A 21,390-nucleotide genomic window follows, 5' to 3' on the forward strand; every position below is an offset into this window, starting at 1 on the left:
CTAAAGCTTCTCTCTTTGCATCTCTCTTCACTTTGTTTCCTAAATTCCCTATCTTTATCTGGGCAGAGAACCTTCCAGAAAAAGATGCCAACAGATATGTGGCCAGTGAACCAGAGAAGATTTTGTGTGTGCCATGGAGGAATCTAAGACCCTACCAAGAAGACCCAAGAGATGCTCCGCTGCTTTTTTTTAAAAGCTGTCTCGCTATGTTATACTCTCTCTTAACATAGTGAGACAGGTTGTAAAAAGCAACTGAGATCTTGCGTTCTCCGTTGCTGTAAAAAAAAAAAAAAAAAAAAAAAGTTATACTAATGGAAAAAGTCTGGGCGACCGGACCTTTTTTCCATTACTATAACTCTGATTTACAACATGCACGCTGACCAATCAGCATGCATGTTTTGGAATATTAATGGGGGGGGCGGTCATTGTATAATAAAGATTTACCCATGGTTGGTGTGGTTTAATCACAAGGGCAAAGCACGAGTGATTAAATAAAGCCAACTGTGGGTAAATCTTAATATACCACACCATGGAGTCAGTTGTCAGTTATGGCTGTTATACAAAGATATTATTTAAGAAAAGTAAGTATTTTTTTCTTAAATAATGTCTTTGTATAATGGTGTGATGGAGTTCTGCTGTTGCATATTCTGTTGCTTTTTGTTTATGTACTGTGCATGCATATGGGACTTGCAATCCCATGCTTACCCAGTACATCAGTGCTTTGGAAAGGAAGCAACGGAGAAAGGAAGGTCTCCGTTGCTCTTTCTTAAATAAAAAAAAAAAAAATTGGATAGTTTAGGGGTAGGAGAGAGACAGAATAGAGGAAATACAAGGAAAATCAGGTACATGTCTTTAGTTTTGAATAATGTACCTAATTTTCAGAGTATTTTCTCTGTTCTCTCTTGTATGTCTGGACTCCGTATTTCTAATTTTATTTAGTTTTGTTTAAAAAAAAATAAAAGTTATAGTATATACCAGGGGAAGAAAAGTCCGGGCGACCAGGCCTTTTTCCATTGGTATATGCTCGGATTTACAACGGGCACCCTGGTTGGGCTGACCAATCAGCGTGGTAGTTTTTGAATGCTAATGGCCAGTCATTGTATAATACCATTTTATACATATTTGGTTTAGTGGATTGCTGAAGAGAAATTATCTTGATTTAAAAAGGACCTGTAATGTAACATTCTGAGTCCTGGAATTAATCCCCCCCCCCCCAAAAAAAAACAAAAAAAAAAAAACAAAAACCCTCTTACACTGCAAGAAAGCAGCAGATATCAACAGTCCTTGTTCTTTAAAATTTGTTTTTGCAGGGAGTAAGTCTCCCTGCACCCAAGAATGTGTAGGAGGGCTGCACCCCACCTTGATATTTACATATGCTTACTGAGATCACCACACTATGGAGGAAAAATATTTTTGAGACTTGGTAATTTGGGGATTTAATATATGCAAATCCCAATTTTTATATATTCATTTTCTCTATTCCAGGACTTGCACCTTAAGAGTTTTGAATTTAAAACCGCTACTCTTGCAGTGATTTCACATAGAAAATCCTAATTTAATATGTCAAGTACCTCCTGAAAGTCAGCAGGCAGAATATTTGGGGTAGGGGTGGAGGTCTATTAAGTTAACAAGTTGTACGGGAATCATCCAGGAACATATCGGGTACAGACCACTTTTATTATTTTTGACAAACCCTCCCTGTAGTGGATGGGTAAAATTGGTTGGCAGTCTCTTTTATGTATTTTATTATAATTTTTGCAATAATAAGGGCAAATGTAGATGGAGGTGATGAGTATTGAGAATTGCATGGTCTGTGAGATATAAGGAAGATCTGCTTTTACACACAGACTTCTGGAACTTTTTATTTATTTTTTTTTTTTTAATTGCATAAGCATCCCTTTAAGTATTATAACATTTTTGGAATTGGGCCATCTGGACTGGGACTTTACTGGCTGTGAAGGAATTGATTGTTCTGCCATTTCTTTTATAAAGTTGTGACTATAAGAGGTACTGCCAGCCATGCCAGGAGAAGTAGGGCCCTGGATGTGTAACCTATGCCAGCACAGCTAGCTGGAATTTTTGTAAATTATATCATTTGTATATCCAACTGATTTGTACAGATGTTTGTGCTGAAAATGTATTTGTGAGGTTTGCTTGTATGAAAATGCATCAACAGTGTGCCCTGCTGGAAAGAAATGTCCATAGAAGGGAAAGTTTGATTAGAGTTCTGGCAGTTTCATTTTTCCTGGGTTGTGCCTGGTTGTAGATCAGTATTTCTTTATTCAGTACCCAGTTTTCATCTCTGAGTTCACCCACCCTAAAGTCCAGCATATGTCCTCCTGCATTACAGTAATGAAAACAAATGTAGTGTACTATGATACTGGGCTCTCCAGATATTGATTATTGAAGATTCTTGGATATATTGGTATTCAAAATGTTTTAGCATAGCTGGCTCTATTGTGAGGCAGCATAGAAAGGACTTGGGTTCATAGGTGTGTACTAGGCTAATGGGCCTGGAGCCTTTACAAGCCTAGCCCTTAGGATTACCCTGGCATCGTGCTACCCGACCTTAGTTCCCAGTGCCTCTGTCGAGTAAAGCCACTGGAGTGATCCCTGGGGTGAGACTACACTACAGTATATTTTATGGTCATTCAGATGCCTATCTTTAGTAGAGAAATCACGTTGCATGCTGAGGTAGAACAGCTGGAGGGGAACCAGAACACAGTCAAAATGCAGGCTTTGAGTCTCATACAGAGAATAGTCAAGGTAGTCTTTTGACATTCAAGTTTTTGAGAAGCTAAGCGCACAGCCAGCAAATGTCTGGACCTTTCTGAACATACCACAATTCTGTAATTAAAGCAAAATGCACAGTAGTCAGTAAAAATTGAAATAAATCATCCTTAAGGTTGTTGGCTTCAGCAGCCATTTTTAACAGGTCAATTAACTGTAGAGATTCTTCCATTAGCTGGAGTCTGAGCAAGAGTGGATCTGGCATCACCAGGACAACAAACTCAGCCCCTTATCCCTCCGATACACTATTCTTTGAGCAAAGTATATTGAAAAAGGAGATGGAGGTTTTAACTTTATTTTTGTAAGAGAAGAATGTTTGGTTTTATTTAGGCCTAACACTTTATTTTCTTTCACTCGGATGTATAGTGTAGCAGAAGCTAAACAACCAACTGTTTGACATACAGCTTGGCATATATCAGCATGTTCTTATTTTTCTTTGGGATATTCTGTGTAGTGAGCAAGTTTCCTCTGTAATCAGCAATGATGTTGGCCACCGCTGCATTTGCCTCTGCAGAGAATTTAAAATGAAAGCACAAATGCCAAAACAGAAATAGATGGATTCTCAGGGAAGAAAGGAACCCAGGTCATACAGCCTCCTGAGAGTAAGAATAAAAGCTTTTCATAATCAGGGTAATCTACATGCTGTATCATGCAATTTGATGACATTTAGAAGCTTCGTTCATGCCTGGCAGGATTTATTCCTTCACAGTATAGTACAGGAATTTATAAATTGATAAGACCAATAGCTGTAACTTATGTTGGGGGTTGATCCTCTTCTGTTTCTGTAGATGCATTCACCTGTAGAAATATTTCAAATTCTTTCTGATGTAGTCCCCTGTCGAAGTATTTCTAATTCTTTCAGAACAAAAGACTGTCTCCTGCTCTGCTCTTTCCCCTCAAGGGAGATCTGTTACTCTTATTCTGCCAACTGCAGATTTTACATTATCTACTTAATTTTCCATTTTTGCATGACTATTTGAAATTCAGAAAACCTTGTCATTACATTTTTTTGTCAGGTCTGTGTGGCATTGTGTTACTTCATTATTTTTGCCAGAGCTCTGTTCAACAGCTTTCTGTCTCTCGTTTGCTGAATACGGCACTCATTTCTATAGTATTCTGCAGCACAGCTTGTGTAACAGAAGTCATGGATGACAGAGCTTGTAGAACTGTCTGTGTTCATTTTGTCCTTGTGATCCACAGCTGAAATGCTGACCATCATAGCTACAGGAAAGCAATGAGAAAAAAAATTATCTGATGCAATTTCAGACTATATTATTCTCATGTCACATGATTACAAAATAACAGTCTAGGACATGCAGTGCAGCCTTGAAGTCCTCCATCATAAGCATATCCCCATGGTCACCTTACACCATTGGTCCTTGACCCTTGTGATAACAGTTTTCGAGCTATGATGGTGTAAAAAAGGTCTTGCTATATATTGAAACACCCGTTTCCCTGTCTGTTAAAGCAGAGGTCACTCTTATGAGATGTTTTATTTTCTACTAAAATTGTATTTCCATAGCTGTTTAAGCTGAGGTTACCAGTATTTGGTAGACAGGGCAGAAGCCTCATTTGTTTCTAAGTAGATAACCTGCATAGGGACATAGGTGTGGGAATAAAGTTCTCCAACACCATTGCATTTACTGCAGAGGCCCCTGTAAGGCAGACAGTCCAGCTAAGGAGTTCAGCCTCCGCAAACATCCCCCTATGCAGGAACACAGGGACACACTAGGCAAATGATCATGGGGACTATAAGGTGCCTATCCACATAATTTTAAGCAGACAAACTTAAAAAGTTCTCTTCACCCTTTTCGAGCAGGACAGTACTTGACAACCATGCAATAAATTTGTCTACCCATCTAATCATCAAGATTAGCCATAAAGGTAGCCAGATTAGTACTTTAAGCTGTAGTTCTAACATATTCCATAGGTTAGGAATACTTTTGAGTTAGGAACCTATTTTTCCAGTGAGTCTTGTTTATTTGTTGGGATAGATTTATGTCCATACTGTAAGCATTTGTAGAGCCACTGGTTTTGCATGAAATATGAGGTCAAATAGGACCGGATGATTTTTCACAGCATCAAAAGTAAGAAGTGGGTCACCTTGCAGCAACCTATAAGATAGTGAGTATAAGGAGAGTCCTGCTAGTCTGTCCGGATAGTTTAAGAACAATTTTCTTGGCTAGGAATCTTTGGGGCCTTTACAGTTGTATGCCTGGGTTTGTACATACTTAAGGGGATATTGTATTGAATGATGGGTCTGACAAGGGAAAACTACATTGGAAAGATGACGTCTTTGAATCTGGAAGATAGTGCTTTGGAAATAACTGGACCTGATACAAGGATTTCCTGAGTATGGTGGAAACATGATAGAATGAGAGGGAGGGATCTACATAAGTACCTAGGTCTCTTATGACAGTATCTAGTGAAAGATAAATGCCATTTTGAAACGCATGAGGTTAGAGCAACATTTCTTGCCAAATACTACACATCACTTTTTCATTTAGTTTGAGACCATGTTTGATACACCAAGTATGTGCATATTCCTGCCTTTGATGGAGCTGTTTTTATCAGTGGAAGAGTGTATATCAGTGCCCCGTTTGCAGCCATTGGCAAACTTGGTCAACCAAACTTCTGTGATATTGGCTTGGATGTCTGGAAAATAAACAGGAGAGGGCCAGAACTGATCCCAGTGGCACCCTACTAATTACAAATTTCCATTCATTGAAGGAACCAGCAGCTTTCACAACTTCGGATCTGCTGGATAGCCAGATTGTAATCCAGAGGACAATGTAGGTGTTAAGCTTGTCTAATTTTTCAGTAATACCTGCATGCAGGGTACTGCCAAAAACCTTGGCCAGGTTGAGTTAAGTAGTGTGCATGAAATAACCACTTTCCACAGTCACTGTAACCCTTTCGAAGAAGTTTACTAAGTTTAGGAGACATGACCTGCTCTTTACACAGGGTCATAGAGGGGCCTTGTTTGATGTGAATTGGAAGCTTATTCCAGAGGAATGGCAACCTCTGAGAGACTTATGTCTCTTCTGCAGGTCCTATTTATGCCATGGGCCAGGTTAAGGTCCCTGGAGCAGGTGATGCTTGTCCCATTTGTCTTGTGGATATGCATTTCCATTAGGTTTTGATCTGAGATTGCTCTGTAGGCCAGGCACAAGTCACCTGTAAGTAGTCTGTACACTACTGATCATAGTGACAGTGAATTCAGTCTTTCAATGGATGACATGCTGGAGACCCTGAATTTTCTTGGTTAGAAATCTCTTGAGGTCTCATGTTGCAGGTGCCTGGTAAGGTATATATCAAGGAGAGCATGGTACTCCATTATTGGCCTAGTGAAGGTCGAGTACAGGAGTCTTATGACCTCTTTCGCTGATGAGGCAATGCCTTTGCTAATGAGGTGTGCGACAGAATGCCTTCCATACCACAGAGACACAGTGGTCAAGGTTTAGACTACAGTCAACTTGTATTCCCCAAGTCTCTCACTACTGAGTTGTTACTTGGATATTATTATTATGTTAGTCTGCAGGGATATTGTTTTTTTAGCACTAGGTTTGAGTCCATGGCTTTGGCAACAGTCATTGGTTTGTGTAAGTCCATCTTGAATTATTATATCAGCATTGTTTGGAGATTCAGTGATTGCAGTTATCAGCAAACTTGATCAACCACAGCCCTCTCTGTTCTGGCCTGAAATTTTGAGAAGTATATTCCAAACAATAGGGAGCCCAGCAGTGACCCCTGAAGAACCCCACTGGTAACAGGTCTGCTGGTTCAGATAAGTCCCCAACTTTGACTGAGTGTGATGTGTTAGTGGGCCAGTTAGTAACCCATCTGATGACATAAGGGCTGATATTCAATTGGGAGAATTTATGAATGATGCCCGAAATGTGGGTTTGTGTCAAAGGCCTCAGCTAAGTCAAGGTAGGCTGTATGCACAGATTTGTATTTGTCTATGCACCTAGTAATGTTTTTGAAGTAGTCCAACAGGTTTACCAAGCATGACCTGCCTTTGACAAAACCAAATTGTGTCTGGTCAAGAGTTTGGAGATCACCTCTATCCTTATTTATAAGGTCCATGATGATTTATGCCATGGCCTTACAGATGAGGCTGGTTAAGCATATGGGTCTGTAGTTTCCAGAGTCTGCTGTTGCACCCCTTTTATGAAGAGGGATGATTATTGCTGTTTTCCATTCAGCAGGGACAAAACCAGTACTCAGGCTGTGGTTGAGTACCTAATGCAGTTGCCATTTAAAATGTGACTGGGATGCCAACCGATCCATTTGAGGCTGTGTCTTTGGCCTTTGAGACAGTATTAATGACTTTTGGATTGGGGAGATGTAGAGGGAATGTTTTGTGGAATGTTAGTAGGGGAGAGGTTGTGTGACATTTTCACCAAACCTGTTGGCTAATAGGGTTAACTATTAATAGGGTTAACTATATGTGCAGGATCAGTGTGTGTGATGCCATCAACAGCTAGTTCAGGACATGTCTGGGATCCACCTTTTAGGTTACAGATATAGCTGAAGAATGCCTTATGGTTATTCTTTGCTATGGTTGCTAATTTTTTTTTTTTTTTTTTTTTTTTCTTAGACAGCACTTTTTCATCTTGTTGTATAACTTATTAATGCTAGATGTCCACCAGGGAGGTGTGTTTTTTCTTGAGGATCTTGGTTTGATCCTGTCTGGTATAGCTGTGTCAATACATTTGTGTAAGTATTTGCATAGACCATTTTGTATATACCTTATTATAGTTGTTAATGCCAACTATGGGAACAGGAGCTTTTAAATTATTTGCCATCCCTTAGGAGGGAATAATTAGCTCCGATGAAATTTTTTTTAGTCTGATTTCACCCAAGAGGAGTTCAGGTGTTATAGCTAGTTCAAATGTGACAGATTTGTGATCCGATTTAACCACTGAGGGTCCTGTACTTGTGGTGGTGGTCACCCATGTTGGTTATGACCAGGTTGAGAATATTTGAGCCCCTTGTGGGGGTTGCATACTATTTGTTCCATGGCAATGGTGTTAAAGTCTAGGAACCTTGTGCGAGCATGTTGGTACCTGTAAACGTTTACCAGTCAATGGAGGGATAGTTAAAATTGCCCATGACTAGAGTGTTTGGTTGTAATTTGACTCAAGTAGGTCCAAATAAGCAGCATGGGTATATTGGTTAATTGAAGGGGGTCTATAGCTAATGATAACTTGAAGGGGGGGTCTTACCACAGTTACTTGAACTTGGAGTAACTCCATTGAGTTTTCTTGTCTAACCAGTCTAGAAGTGTATTTATCTTTGCAGTCTGAAAGTGTGGAAGGCATTGTAGCCTTGCAAGGCCAGGGTACTCTCTCTCTGGCTCTGAACCAAGTTTCTGTGACTGCAGGGATGTCCACATCCTCCAGGGAGAGGAGTGCTTCCAGAGAGAGCAGTTTCTGATTTAAACTGAGCATTTAGCAACAAAACCTTTAATTTGTTTGTGGGTGATATTTTCATGTTGGAAAATGTCTTTTCGAGACCTTTCCTAAAGCACTATGGGGGAAGCAAGTACCTTGGCCAGTAACTGAAAGTCTAGAGGTGACATGAAAGACCATCTCTGGCAAAGCAGCGTGGTCCATCAACCATGTCACCCCAGGCTGACAGGAACTGGATCCCCTTAGTGTGACACCAGAATATAAGCCAATTGTGCTCAAGGCTAGGGACATACCTGCCTGGGGGATATGCATTCATAGAACTCCATTGTGTCTGTCTTCATATAGTCCAGTGAGGTACATCTCAAGTCATTCACACCAACATGAACTATTGATGGAATCATAATGGTACTTGTTGAGAGAATTGAGTGCATGTATGATCTGATGGATCCTGGCACCTGACAGACAGCTGACCATATCCTTCTCATAGTCCCACCTGGTGAGTGGGACATCTGTGTGTCTCACAATGGAGTCACCTATGATTAAGAAATTTGGTGTAGATGCCCTTTGCCTTAGGGGCTTATTTGGTGAGACACTGGTGGTTGTGTTTTTGTGTATTGAGTGCTGTATTGGGTGTAGAAAGTTTGTATTTCCAAGGTCTGTAATGTTTAGGTAGGTTTCTTGTGTGCATCTCCACATATGTTTTTTGTTGATTGCATGGTTTGCATTGAAAGTGTATGTGAGCTGACAACCTGTTCAATATTTCTGTTCTTAGCATGAGAGAGCAAGGATTCCAGATTCTTAGTGTAGATGCATCTCTCACAAATTGTACTTGTGTGATTTAGGAGTAGAGTGTTGGCAGTGTAAATGAGGCAGTTGTTACACTGCCTCAGGATACCTATGTCAATCAGGCTGGTAGGAGAAATGGAGGGAAACTGACCATCCATAATGATATGATAGGTTAAATGCTGTTTCCACAATGAGGAGATAAAATGGAGGGGTGTGGTATAACTGGGTGCCCTAGTTGGGTCCTATATTAATGGGGTGCTCTATAAAGGGTCTTTACTAATGGGGGTTATCTGGTATGAAAGTACTGTAGATTTGGTGGTTCTGGTACCTTTCAAGGGCCAAAAGTACAGGTGAGGTTCTCTCTGAGCATCTAAGTGCAATTTAAGGACTTCTTGGCCCGATCACAGGCAGCTACTAAGGAAAACTTTTACCTACTGAAGTTTTTGCTTCTTTCAGCTTTTCCTGGTTAGGGGTCACCACAGTGGATCACCTGTCCGCTCATGATTGGCAGTGGAGATTTATGGTGTCGAGTTGCCAGTCCAGTGCCCAACCTTCCACAGAAGGCAAACACATGCACACACTCATGCCTAGGGCCAGTTTAGAGTGCTCAATCCACCTACAGCATGTCTTTGGGATGTGGGAGGAAACCCAAGCGACCACAGGGAGGACATGCAGACTCCGCACAGAAGGCACCTCAGCCAAGGATTGAACCAAAGAATCTCTTGCTGTGAGGCGGCAATGCTAACTGCTGCACCAACATTGTCGCCCTGTAACCCCCAATGGTTACCCCCCACTGTGCAGTTGTGCAAGTTTGTGCATGGAGGTCCACTACAAGTAAGCAGATAAATGCAGCAGAGCAGTGGCTGATTGCCTAACTCTGTGGAACTGTGTTTAAAAGAAGCATAAACCCTGCACAAATGTGGGGCTTATGTAACAATAGTGAGCAAACTGCATTAAACCATTTTAACCAACAAAAAGCTCAAAAGTGAGCCCTGTGCGAGCAACCTTCAATCAGTTAACTCCTGACACAAGGGTGCATGGTGGCCCCTCTCTAACAAACTATAGCCTGGTTTAATGCTCAATTTAACAAACAGAACCAGATTCAGCAGGTCTGAATCTAGTTGATGCTACAGCAAACAAGAAGTGCAACAAATCAGCAAGAACAGTTTTTCAAAAGTTAGCAATGCAGCAAAAATTCAGTTAAAAGTGCAAAATACAGTATAAAATTGTACTTGTGATATGGGCACTCTTGAGATCCCACTGTAATGCAACCTGTCCAGCTAAAGAATTCAGTACGAGAGAGAAAGAGGGAGGTGATGAGGAATAAAGTTCTTCCCCATCACATGTACTGCAAAGGCCATTGCTATTCCAATGCACTCTTAGATTTTTTAATGGACAGTTTTATCCTTGTAGCAACATAATTGCGTATCCAGTGTGAAGTGCGAATGTTCCCTTGCTAGTCTTCAACCTTGAGCATCCCTGCCCGAGGAAGGGATTGAATTTGAACAACTTTTGCTCTCCGTATATTGTATTAGAAACACTCCACCTGCACTAGTTGAGCCATTGAAGACTCAATTTGCTTAAATTATTTTATGTTCTGCTATGCATTTCACACCTATACTTATCTTTGCATCTGTCTTTTTGCTTGATAGGATCATAAAATGCTGTACTACCATTGCTCTTGCCATTTCACCTCTGAAATCAGACTACCAGTCAGGCAGGCCATGAATCCTATATCTGCAATACTGTATCCTTGGACTATTGATTTGTATTATTGTTGTTTGGTCCATAGTAACTACTACAATGTTATGTCAGGCTACAGTTGTCTAGCATGTCTTTTGTAAAAAAAAAAAAAAAATTATTTTTGGTGCAGTTTAGTGATTTTTTTTTTTTTTGCAAAATAATTGCCCTGCTGGTAAGATCTTGGCTGTCTTTATGTGAGCTGTTGGTCATTTGTTTGTCCTTGGTAAACCAGCTTCTGTTAATGGAGATGATACTGACACTGCAGCTTTTTTTTTCCCAAAATATTTTTATTGGTTAGAACCTCAAAATTCACACAAGTATTTCCAGGCAATTTCATGGTACTGTTTGCAGTTCTTGTATAATATTCTAGTACAACCATTTTTACATTAAAGGACAATAATGGGATTCTCTTATTAAATGCTCAGGTTCTCTGTCCTTTTTCTCTATTTATTGTCCCTGCTATGAATAAACAATACAGCATTTAAAATATTTTAAAACTGACTGCTTCTCTCCAATAGAACAGTACCTTCCTGTACTGTGGTGGTTTCACATTCAAAAAACTGTTATCCTGCTGTGAAAAACTCTCCATTGATGATATCAAGGCCACTGAATACAGGTAGTTTTCTGGCCAGTTCCTCCAACTTACATGACAGTCCTAACCCCCCCCCCCCCCAGGCTGTGATGTCACAGCTCCCTGGTCTTTCTCCTACCCATACAGAAAGTAAAGGCTAGAACAAGGAAAACAGTACATGAGTCAAGTCTCCTGCTGTGAGCTGTCAATTACAGCAGGTAACTGCTCAAATGACTCTTAGCACTTTGACTGCTAGGGAAGTTAGGTGTGAAGGGGGATGGGAGAGGAGTCAAACTAGTACAATTCAGGCTTCACAAAAAAAAAAGACGAAACTGCAGTTTAGCCATTCTAAACAGAAGCAGCAGTAAAGAGCACTTTGAAAGTCTGTTCTGTGTCATTTGCACTGTTTTTGTGTTTTTAAGTAGTCATTGAACCGCATGAAATGTTACTTAAAACTAACTCACTGAAGGACAGCAGTGTAAAATCAATGCAGTGACAGGAGCTTTAGGAAGAAAGAAACCTGCATGATGCAACTTAGACAATCACTGCATTGTGGGATACCTATAGGCAGACTAAACCATCAGAATTACTTCAAGATGCCATGCCAAACCCCATGTGGTCAGACTCGGAAACTGCATATAAAATATTTAAAAACCTGTAAATAGTCCCAGACTTTTGTTAAAATGTAGGAAATATCAAACCATGACAAAACAAACCTCTTTTTTGAGCCTGTGGGTGTGGTTCTCCTTTTAAATCAATTTTATTAGCAACCAAACTACTAAATAACTACTTAAAATATATAGTCCTATATAAAAGAAACCCAAGGATTATCAGAATTTACATCTGCTAGCACTGCAATATTATAGAAAATCATATATTTAAAAGCTTAAAATTGTTTGTAATGCTTGGTAAATTTTTATATTGGCTACCAGTAATTTCCATGTTTTTGAACATTCAAGAAAAATATGCTTCCAGCCTGGATCTAAATTTTCATTACATCTTCAACATACACAACTGCATTTATTTTTTTGTGATTATAGTTATTTTAATTTCCATGCAGGTATATGGTCTCCAAAATAAGCTTGTAGTATACTTAATAGATCTTAGCATTGTTTCTTCTTTTAAAGTAAATTATTTTTTTCATTTTCAAGTATTTGTGAAATATGTATCTTGTAATAGTATTTTATATATGGTTAGATAACATGTAGAGATGCTAATAATCCTATATTATCTCTGTTAAGTATTCTAATTATGGTTATTCTTTTAAAGGAAAACTCCCCATTAGAACTTAAAAAAAATAATTTTTCACTCTGTTTTTTGTGCTATTTTTATACTTCAAAATCACGCTGACTGCTTTTTATACAATTTTAATACGTTTTCTGCAAAATGGCTGCCAATGCGGCCTGACATATCAGTGTGATCTTGTTTTTCTTCACATTTTTCTCTTTCCATTATCCATTTCAAGTCCGCTTTCTATGAGTCATGCCAGACAAAGTAGTGGTGTATTCCCATGCCATTGACATAAAATGGGGGTAGTGTTTAGTCACTGCCATCTTCTACATCTTCATTAAATAGGACTTCTGCTTTTACATCTTGAATGGCTCTTGTGTGTTTCTCTGAGCTTGCTTTAAAGTATACTAAGTAGTTATACAGCTGCACCCAAAAAAGTATCTGAATTGCGGGCCTTTGTTCAAAGTATCTTTTTGTAGTCCAAGATGAATTGACAGTCCCCTCCCCCACAGTTTGGTAAATGTGTTACCACTTTGCAAGAACAAATATTTTCTGACTTTTTCCTAAAATGGGTCAGACCTCTTTGATGCTAGTTTTGTCATCTTAAAATGTAAAGTAGTACAAACAGCAAACACAAAGTTTAAAGCTTAGCATTTCAATACTGTCATGCTGTTTGTGTAAATTTGTCAAGAGGTAACAACTGCCTTTGAACCATTGACTGATGTAATTTCACTGTTTTGAATCAGTGTAAGTTCTCTCCCTGTCTGCAATAAAGACAATGGAAAACAGTTTCATACCTGTCTGTCTTTTTTTACAGTAGCTATTGCCTGACATCAGCAGGACTAATGACCTGTACAAGACTGTCAGCAGTACCTGACCACAAATTTCTCTGTCTGTGGCATATCATTAGTCCTGCTGATGTCAGCCAATAGCTACTGTAAAAAGACAGGTGTGAAACTGTTTTCCATTGTCTTTGTATACAAATTTCTCTGCAAATTATGTGAGAAATTGTTTAAAACAAGTGTGTGGTCTTTCCCTTCCTTTGATTCCAAGCAAAGATTTGAAAGTTTTATAAAGTACAAGCATATTTCTGGTACCTACACAATACTGGAATCCTATTGTAAGGAGAAAGACATCCTAAGAGTTGAGTGAAACTTTAGGAGAAGGTGGAGTTTTCCTTTTAAGGTGGATTCTAAAAAGCTTCAGTTCCCTCAAATGTGTATTCTCTTTTGTTTTGTGCAGTTAACCAGTGCTCCTTTGATATACTGTATTCCCCTTTTATTTTTTCATTTGTTTTAATTTACTTCTTCCATACAGCATTACCAAGCTAATTTAATTTCTCTCAAACATAACATTTTATTTGCGTTTCTAATAAACCTATATTCACTCTGAATGGAAATATAACGAATAGCCAAACAAAATGTTTGAATATGTAGTTTTTAATAATGCTTAGTATATGTTGTAGATATGAAACCAAATAAGTTGGCTATATTATATTGAAAGTAATTTGATATTGACAACCAAAGTTTGCCGAATATCACTTCATTAACTTGGTTATTTTGGATTTATTAACATTACACTGCTATCAATGTAACTTTTACTAATTGGTCTCATATTCACTCTTTAGCCAATATAGATTTTAAACCTTGTAGCTATGTTATAGCTTTATTTATCTAGAAATTCTTGACTCCCATTATTTCATGTTTTAATATATTTTTTTGTAGGGCATCCTTAGCGTATTCAGATGCCACAAAAAGATTATCATTGTTCATTCTATTTTCTATATCTGAGCTTTATGGAGAGTTGTAGCTGTTGTCTGAAATAAAATACAAGATTTGCAGTAATATTTTAATCTGTTAGTATGACTTCAAATGTAAAAAAAAAGTTTTTTGTTCCATCTGTTTGATGTAGTTCTTGTATTGTTTCCTGTTTGTTTCTATTTTTTCTATAGTATACGATAGCCCTAAGTAATTTTATTTTTATCACTATCTATATTCTGTTTTTGTCTACATTTATGTAGTTGACATTTGAGTTCATACTTGTACATTTTCCCCCATATTCTCTAGTGCAAGATTGGTGCAGGAGCTCCAGCAGGCAATATGTCTGCCGTGCAATCCAGGAACAGCCTGCAGGGGTGTACATGAACGCTCCTGCACAGACTAAGCCCCTGTATGCAAATCGCCCCATTTGCAGGATAAATATATGCAAATGAGGTGATTTAGCAATCCAGGAAGCTTGCAACCAGCAGTGCAGGACTAGTGCAATCTGCAGAAATGTACTCTTAGTAACGGAGTACATTTCTGCAAAATCCAAAACTGAGCTGTGACCGCTCCAAATAAAGGCTGCATATCATGTAGTAAGCATGCCAATGGACAAGTAATAATGCCATTGGCATTGCAAACAGTGAAAAAAATAAAATCAACTTTTTTTTTTTTTTTTTTTTTTTATAGCCGCTCTCAGCTGTTTAAGCTTAGGGCAGTGGCGTGCAAACGGGATCGGGGGGGAAATAACACAATAAACCTAAATTAAGCATTCTAACTAAAATCAGTATTCTGCCATGCAAGTCAATGGCAGGCAGAAGACAACATGGCCAGTGAGTAGTGGTTGCTAAGGGGGGAGGCTTAGTGTGAGACATGTAACTATGCATTAGCGGGCAATCCTATGCAAATTAGGGGAATGATAGTGCATCCCAGTTTTCCCCAGCATGCGAGTCAGGTCCCAACAGTGTAAGAGTAGGAATAGCTTGGTGCAAGCCTAGGAGTTAGGTGACATCATGGGAGGGTGTGTCAAGCATACTGTAAGCAGATTGGAGCCCTGTGGCTTGGGTTTGCTCCTAGCTTAGCACAGCTAAGCTAGGGGGTGTGTCTAAACCTGCCTAGCACTCTTTATATTGCTTAAGCGGGTGTGCGCTCCATGCACCGGGTTTTAAAGGAAGAGAAAAAAGTTTTTAAACCAGGAAATATAAGTACTGTGCACATATGAGCAATCTGCACGGGGTGACCTGGGCTTAAACCGGAAGGCAATGGGAAGGGAAAACAGTAGTAGGAAGGTAATCAAGGAGAACTAGCAGAGCTGGCAGGGGAAGGTAATCAAGGAGAACTAGCATAGCTGGCAGGGGAAATGTATCAGAATCAGCCAATTACACAGGCAGCAGCCAAGCCCAGAACCTACTATAAACTATGCAAACACCTTCCCTGCTGGTTTTTCCTATACTCTATACCACTAGTGTATACAAGCGGAGAAATTTTAACAAACAAACCTACAAAATGAGAAGGGCTACAGCAGGCAATATAGAACAACATGAGCAAGAGGCTGAGGGTGGTGAGGATATGAATGCTGCTGATTAACCCACAGTGAGGAGATGGAGAAGAGTGAGGAGATGGAGAAGAGTGTACAGACCCAGGGTTATCTACCAGGGGCTACATGAGCTGGAGATAGTGGAGTGCTACAGGGTGGACAGAGACCTCCTACAGCAAATTGTTGAGCTGTGCCAGCCACACCTGATGCACCAAACTGACCGAGGGGAGCCCATCCAAGTGGATACAAAGGTATGTGTAGGCCTAGGAATACTAGCCACAGGTATCTCCCAAAGCTCAACTGGGGATATCAGGGGGATCTCACAGGCATCAGCATTCAGCGTATTCCACCAGTTCCTGGATGCCATGTCAGCACATGCCGGTGAGCATGTATATTTTCTCTACACCCGTGAGGTGTTGGCCAGCAATATGCATCTCTTCCACCAAATAACAGAATACTCTGAGGTAGTGGGTGCTATAGACTGCACGCACATATGCATCAAAGCACCACCCATCAGGGTAGGGCCTACATCAACCGCAGGGGCAGCCCCTCCATCAACTGCCAGGTTGTCTGTGATGCCCAGATCATTATAATGAATGTGTGTGCTGGCTGCCCTGGAAGCTATCATGATACCCACATATGGCATCTGATGCAGCTGTACCAGAGATATGCCAATGGGGACATCCTCTACAGTCACCTAATGGGGGATGATGGTTACACACAAGCCATGGCTGATGACACTCATCAGAAATGCGCACACACCTGAACAAGAATGCCATAATGAAGCGCACACACAGACAAGACGTATAATAGAGCATGTGTTTGGGATGCTCAGATCACGGTTCCAGTGTCTGGACACATCCAGTGGAGCCTTGCAGTATTCACCAGCTACATGTACCCAAATTGTTATGGTATGTGCCATGCTACACAATATGATCCTGTGGAAACAGCTGCAGCAGGAACAGCATGAGGTAGGGCCACAGAGCCCCCACCAATGCCAAGGCCTGCACAGGCACAGAGTGACTTGGAGGAGGAACAACCTGAGCCTGCCCCAGTAGGCAGATGGAGGCATGCCCAGTATGCCAAGGCTGCGGCAAAGAGGCAATGCATAGCACATAAACTGACACAATAGGGACCCAGGGAATGGCACCTCTCTCTGACTCGCACATACAGTAAAAGGGATGCCAAACATGACACTACCTGTGCTCAACCATGTATAGAGAGCGTACTATGTGGATCTGACATAGGCAGCCCTCCAGCACCATCTGCAATTCTGGCAGCCCTCCAACACCATCTGCAATTGTGACATACCCTCAAGGTAAGTCAATCAACTTACCAATTGCCAAATGGAGTAGAAATGTGTTGTTACCTGTATCTATGGTATGGATGTGAGCATGTAAGGGAATTGGGTGGCTGAATGTGTCATGGCAGCAGAAAGTAGACACCCATAGTGGCGCCATTGAAATCTGGAACACATACTGGAGTCACCATAGTAGCCAGTACTACACAGGGTGACCAAAACCCACTGCAGGAAATGTGCTGGGTGACGTGTATCCATATGACACGCACATGCCAGTCAGGCCGGTTCACATACCCAACAACAGTCTCAGCCAGCAGGGCAGGTGTAGACAAACCCAAACAGAGCCTGTGCTATGGCCCCTGAATGATGGCTATGGTTAACCCCCCCCCCCAGGTCTACACAGACTGACTACAGCAGGTCCGGCAGTGGAATGTCAGTTCTGAAGGATAGGAAGTCGGACCCTAATATGTAGGGCAACCAAAGCTACAATCAGTAGTACACTGGTATGCCTCTAGTCAGCATGATAGGTAAGAATACAGAATGAAATAGAGTACCTGACATACCAGTACAGTCATAGCAAATGTGTAAGTGTCAGGTGTGCCCACCCACCCTACGTAGTAATGTAATAACAGGTGTGCCCCCCCAATCCTGTGTAGAAAGTCAGGTGAGCACCCTCCATCCTATACAGAAATGTAGTAATCGTCAATGCCAAATGCCCGATGGATACCCTGCAGAAACAGCATGCTACCTGTCGGTATACAACACAAAGGTCAGCACTGCAGTACAAACTACCTGGAATTGATCCAGACATTTAAATACAGATGGGCATACTGGGCATGCTCACACGTGTGCAAACACCAGTGGACCAGACATGTCTGGCAGTCGCAGTTGTTAGTGCAGACACTCATCAGTATGCACCACTCATGCCTTGCACATACACTGGATAGGAATACAGACATATATGTAAGGACAACACACTATAATAAGCCAAAGGTAGACATACATAGATGTGTGGAAGAGGTTGATTGTGACAAGGAGCCATCCAAGCCTGTCCCACCCAGCACACAGGCAAAGGACCCCAACTACATGAGGTTCAGATGTCACTCACTGCAGATACTAGCCACCAGTGTCTGTTAGCATTACAGACTATGTGGTGCATGTGCTAGCTGTGCAACATGACTGTACAAGGAAGTAGTCCTCTAGCAGCTGTATACACGTACCTGTGAAATGTGACCCTGTGTGAAATACACCTTTGGGAGAGTTGTAGCCCGGTAATTTCATAACGTGTCCCATAACTTCATACTGCTGTAGTGTGATAAAATAGTTAGGTAGGAGTTCAAATCCCAGACATGGCAACTGGTGTGTATGTGTATGTCTGTCTGTCTCTATGTGTAGAGAGCAATGCTTTTTAGGGTAATCACACTCCCCTACAATTGAAATGCTCTACTTTGGTAAGGCTGCTGATGTCCTCCACCTAGAAATACATCTCTGGGAAGGTTGTATTCCAGTAATCTCTGTAGCGCGTGCCATAACTGCGTACTGCTGTAGTGTGATATAGAACTCTGGTAGGGTTCTAATCCCACCCATGGCAGTTCTGGATGTTGTGTGTGTTTCAATGTCTGTGTAGGGAGCAATCCTTTTTTGGCTAGTCACACTCACTACAATTTGAATGCCCTACTTTGGCAATCCTGCTGATGTCATTCACTGTGAAATACACCTTTGGGGAAGGAGTTCTCTAGTAATCCCCATGGTGCATCCTATAACAGCTTCATGCTTTAGTGTGATATAGACCTCTGTTTAGGGGTACACACGTCGGTTGTGGATGTTTTGTGTGTTTCAATATCCATGTAGAGAGCAGTGCATTGTAGCCTAGCCACACCCACTACGAATGCCCAATTCAACACATTGTCAGTGATTAGTGTGCCTCATTGGCTGCTAGAATGTTTAAAGATGTGACTTTAGTTTTAATATTTTGGTCTGAGGAAGTGGAAGTAATCTGTGAAAGTGCTTACCTTGCTGTGTTGGAACCAGTTTGCCTTTTTCTTCACTATTTTGCTGTTTGCTACATTGGTTCCTTTATCGGTTCAGAGGTTTGTTCTGACTCTACTAAACAAAGTTAGAAACCCTAGTATTAGCCAGACAACACTCTCAACCCATGTCTCCTACACAAACATACACACTTGCCTAGGCGACAGCCGCTATGTTGGTAGTACACTGCATATTGCCCACTGATTAGGTTTATAGGTTAGTACTAGGCTAACTGCCCTTGTGAGTCATTTTAAGCCTAGCCAGTTATCCCTTGTGAGACTCGAACCCTGCACCTTGTGTTTGTAAGGCAACCACCGTAACCATTAGGCCACCATCCCAACCCAAATGTAATTTACTGGAGTGAGAATCAAACCGGGAATGACTGCTTGCAAGGCAAATACTCTAACCACTACACTATTGCAGTACTAATGGTAACTATGGAATGATTGCAGTGGCCTAAAGAGGGCATGGCACTCTGTCCAATAGGCACGTACATGCAGACAGTGCACCTTCCCCTTGTTCCCCACTGGACACCTGCAACACCTGTGGTCAAATGTGACCCACAAAGGACATACCATGCCTGAAAACATGCCCTGTATGGACAGATGTCACTGACACCAGGGAATGTTGTTAGCATGCTATCAATGTAGGTGCAGGGTAAACCTGCTGTCCATTACCAGTTCCTGCCACATGAGGCCAGGACTGGCACATCTGGTGATCTGTGTACACCACAAGGGCCAGACATCCCAGGTACAGTTCCACATGTCACTGTACATTCATGTGGGAGGTGTGCACATCAGACACCATCCATGTCATGGATAAGGAACACATACATGGCAAGCGATGCACAGCATTGCCCACATGCATTAGTCATCCAGGTGACTGGATGATGAATTCAATGCACACCTGTGTGGGCAGTTCCAGAATCTACACCCCTGAGCCACAATGTAGCCCATTGTCATGTGGCCTGATGCCAAGATGTACCCTTCAACTAGCCTTGTATAGCAGTCTGTCACAGTTCACCAATACACACCCATGAATCAATGCACCCATGCATGTCAGTACTGGCACCCTGTGTTTGTGTGTTTGTATGATGTGTATGTTCACATTCACACTCACTACAACCTCCATTGGCATACTGCAGCATTCTGTCAGACACCGCCACATACCCTTTACCCATATAACCTCTGTATGACCCATGTGGTGCATGTGATACCTGCACAGTAATGTGTTGTGGCATTCTTACTAGTGATGGGTTGCATTCCTAGCCCTGCCAAGTGTGTCAATATGTGTGTGTGTCCCTGTGAGAATGTGGCTGTGTTGACACTGGTACCTGTTCATGTGGACAGGCACATGTACTACACCTACCATATAGCTACCATATCCCTGTTGCAGGTGTCACTCACCATCACATATACATTCTGAGGGCTCACAACATGTAACCTATGTGGGGCATCTAATAACTGCATAGAAATATGATAGCACTCCATAGTCGCCAGGGGTTTGATACCCTGTGCTGGTAGGTGTTTGACGCAAACATGCTTAAGTTTTACTCTCCCACCACTCCCTGACTTGTCTTTGCCTCTGTCTGCCTCTCTCACTCCCTCTCTGGTGGATGTGGAGACCTACTCCTGCTTTGCTTAGGCAGCAGCATGTGTATTTTTAAGAAGGGATGATCATGATCAGCTGATTGCCTCTGCATGAATTGCAGCCCTCCCCTAGCTGATTGCATGTGGAACAGCTGTGGTAACATTCCCATAGCCAATTGCATGGAAAAGCACTCCAGTATGTAGGAACATCATGTTGGTGTTGGCCCTTTTCATTCACTGTGAGAAGGAACTAGATATGTTGTTTGGCAAACAGCATCTCCGATGGATTGGGGGTTTACCTCTAACAACATACACTGTGGAAACAGAGCAACACATAGGGGGATGTGCCGCCTGACCTGACTACTCCAAATGCAGTATAGCAGCACTTACAGTCTGTAAAGTTGGTTTATATATATATCTCCATTGGGGAAATGCACATGCACATATACCTGCATATATAGCACACTACTAAATCTCGAACTTTTGAAATCTCAAATTTCAAAAGCTCAAGTCCATGTAGCCGAAACTGCACATTACCGAAAGACCAGAAGCGCGAAATTCAAAATCCCAATGGTAAGGGATTCTGAGTTGGCGCTTCTGGTGTTGCGGTTCAGGTAAGTGTGTGTGTGTGTGTGTGTG

This window comes from Protopterus annectens, chromosome 6.part0, assembly GCF_019279795.1.
Source record: "Protopterus annectens isolate FY-2018-M chromosome 6.part0, PAN1.0, whole genome shotgun sequence".
In the NCBI taxonomy this organism is placed as follows: Eukaryota; Metazoa; Chordata; order Ceratodontiformes; family Protopteridae; genus Protopterus; species Protopterus annectens.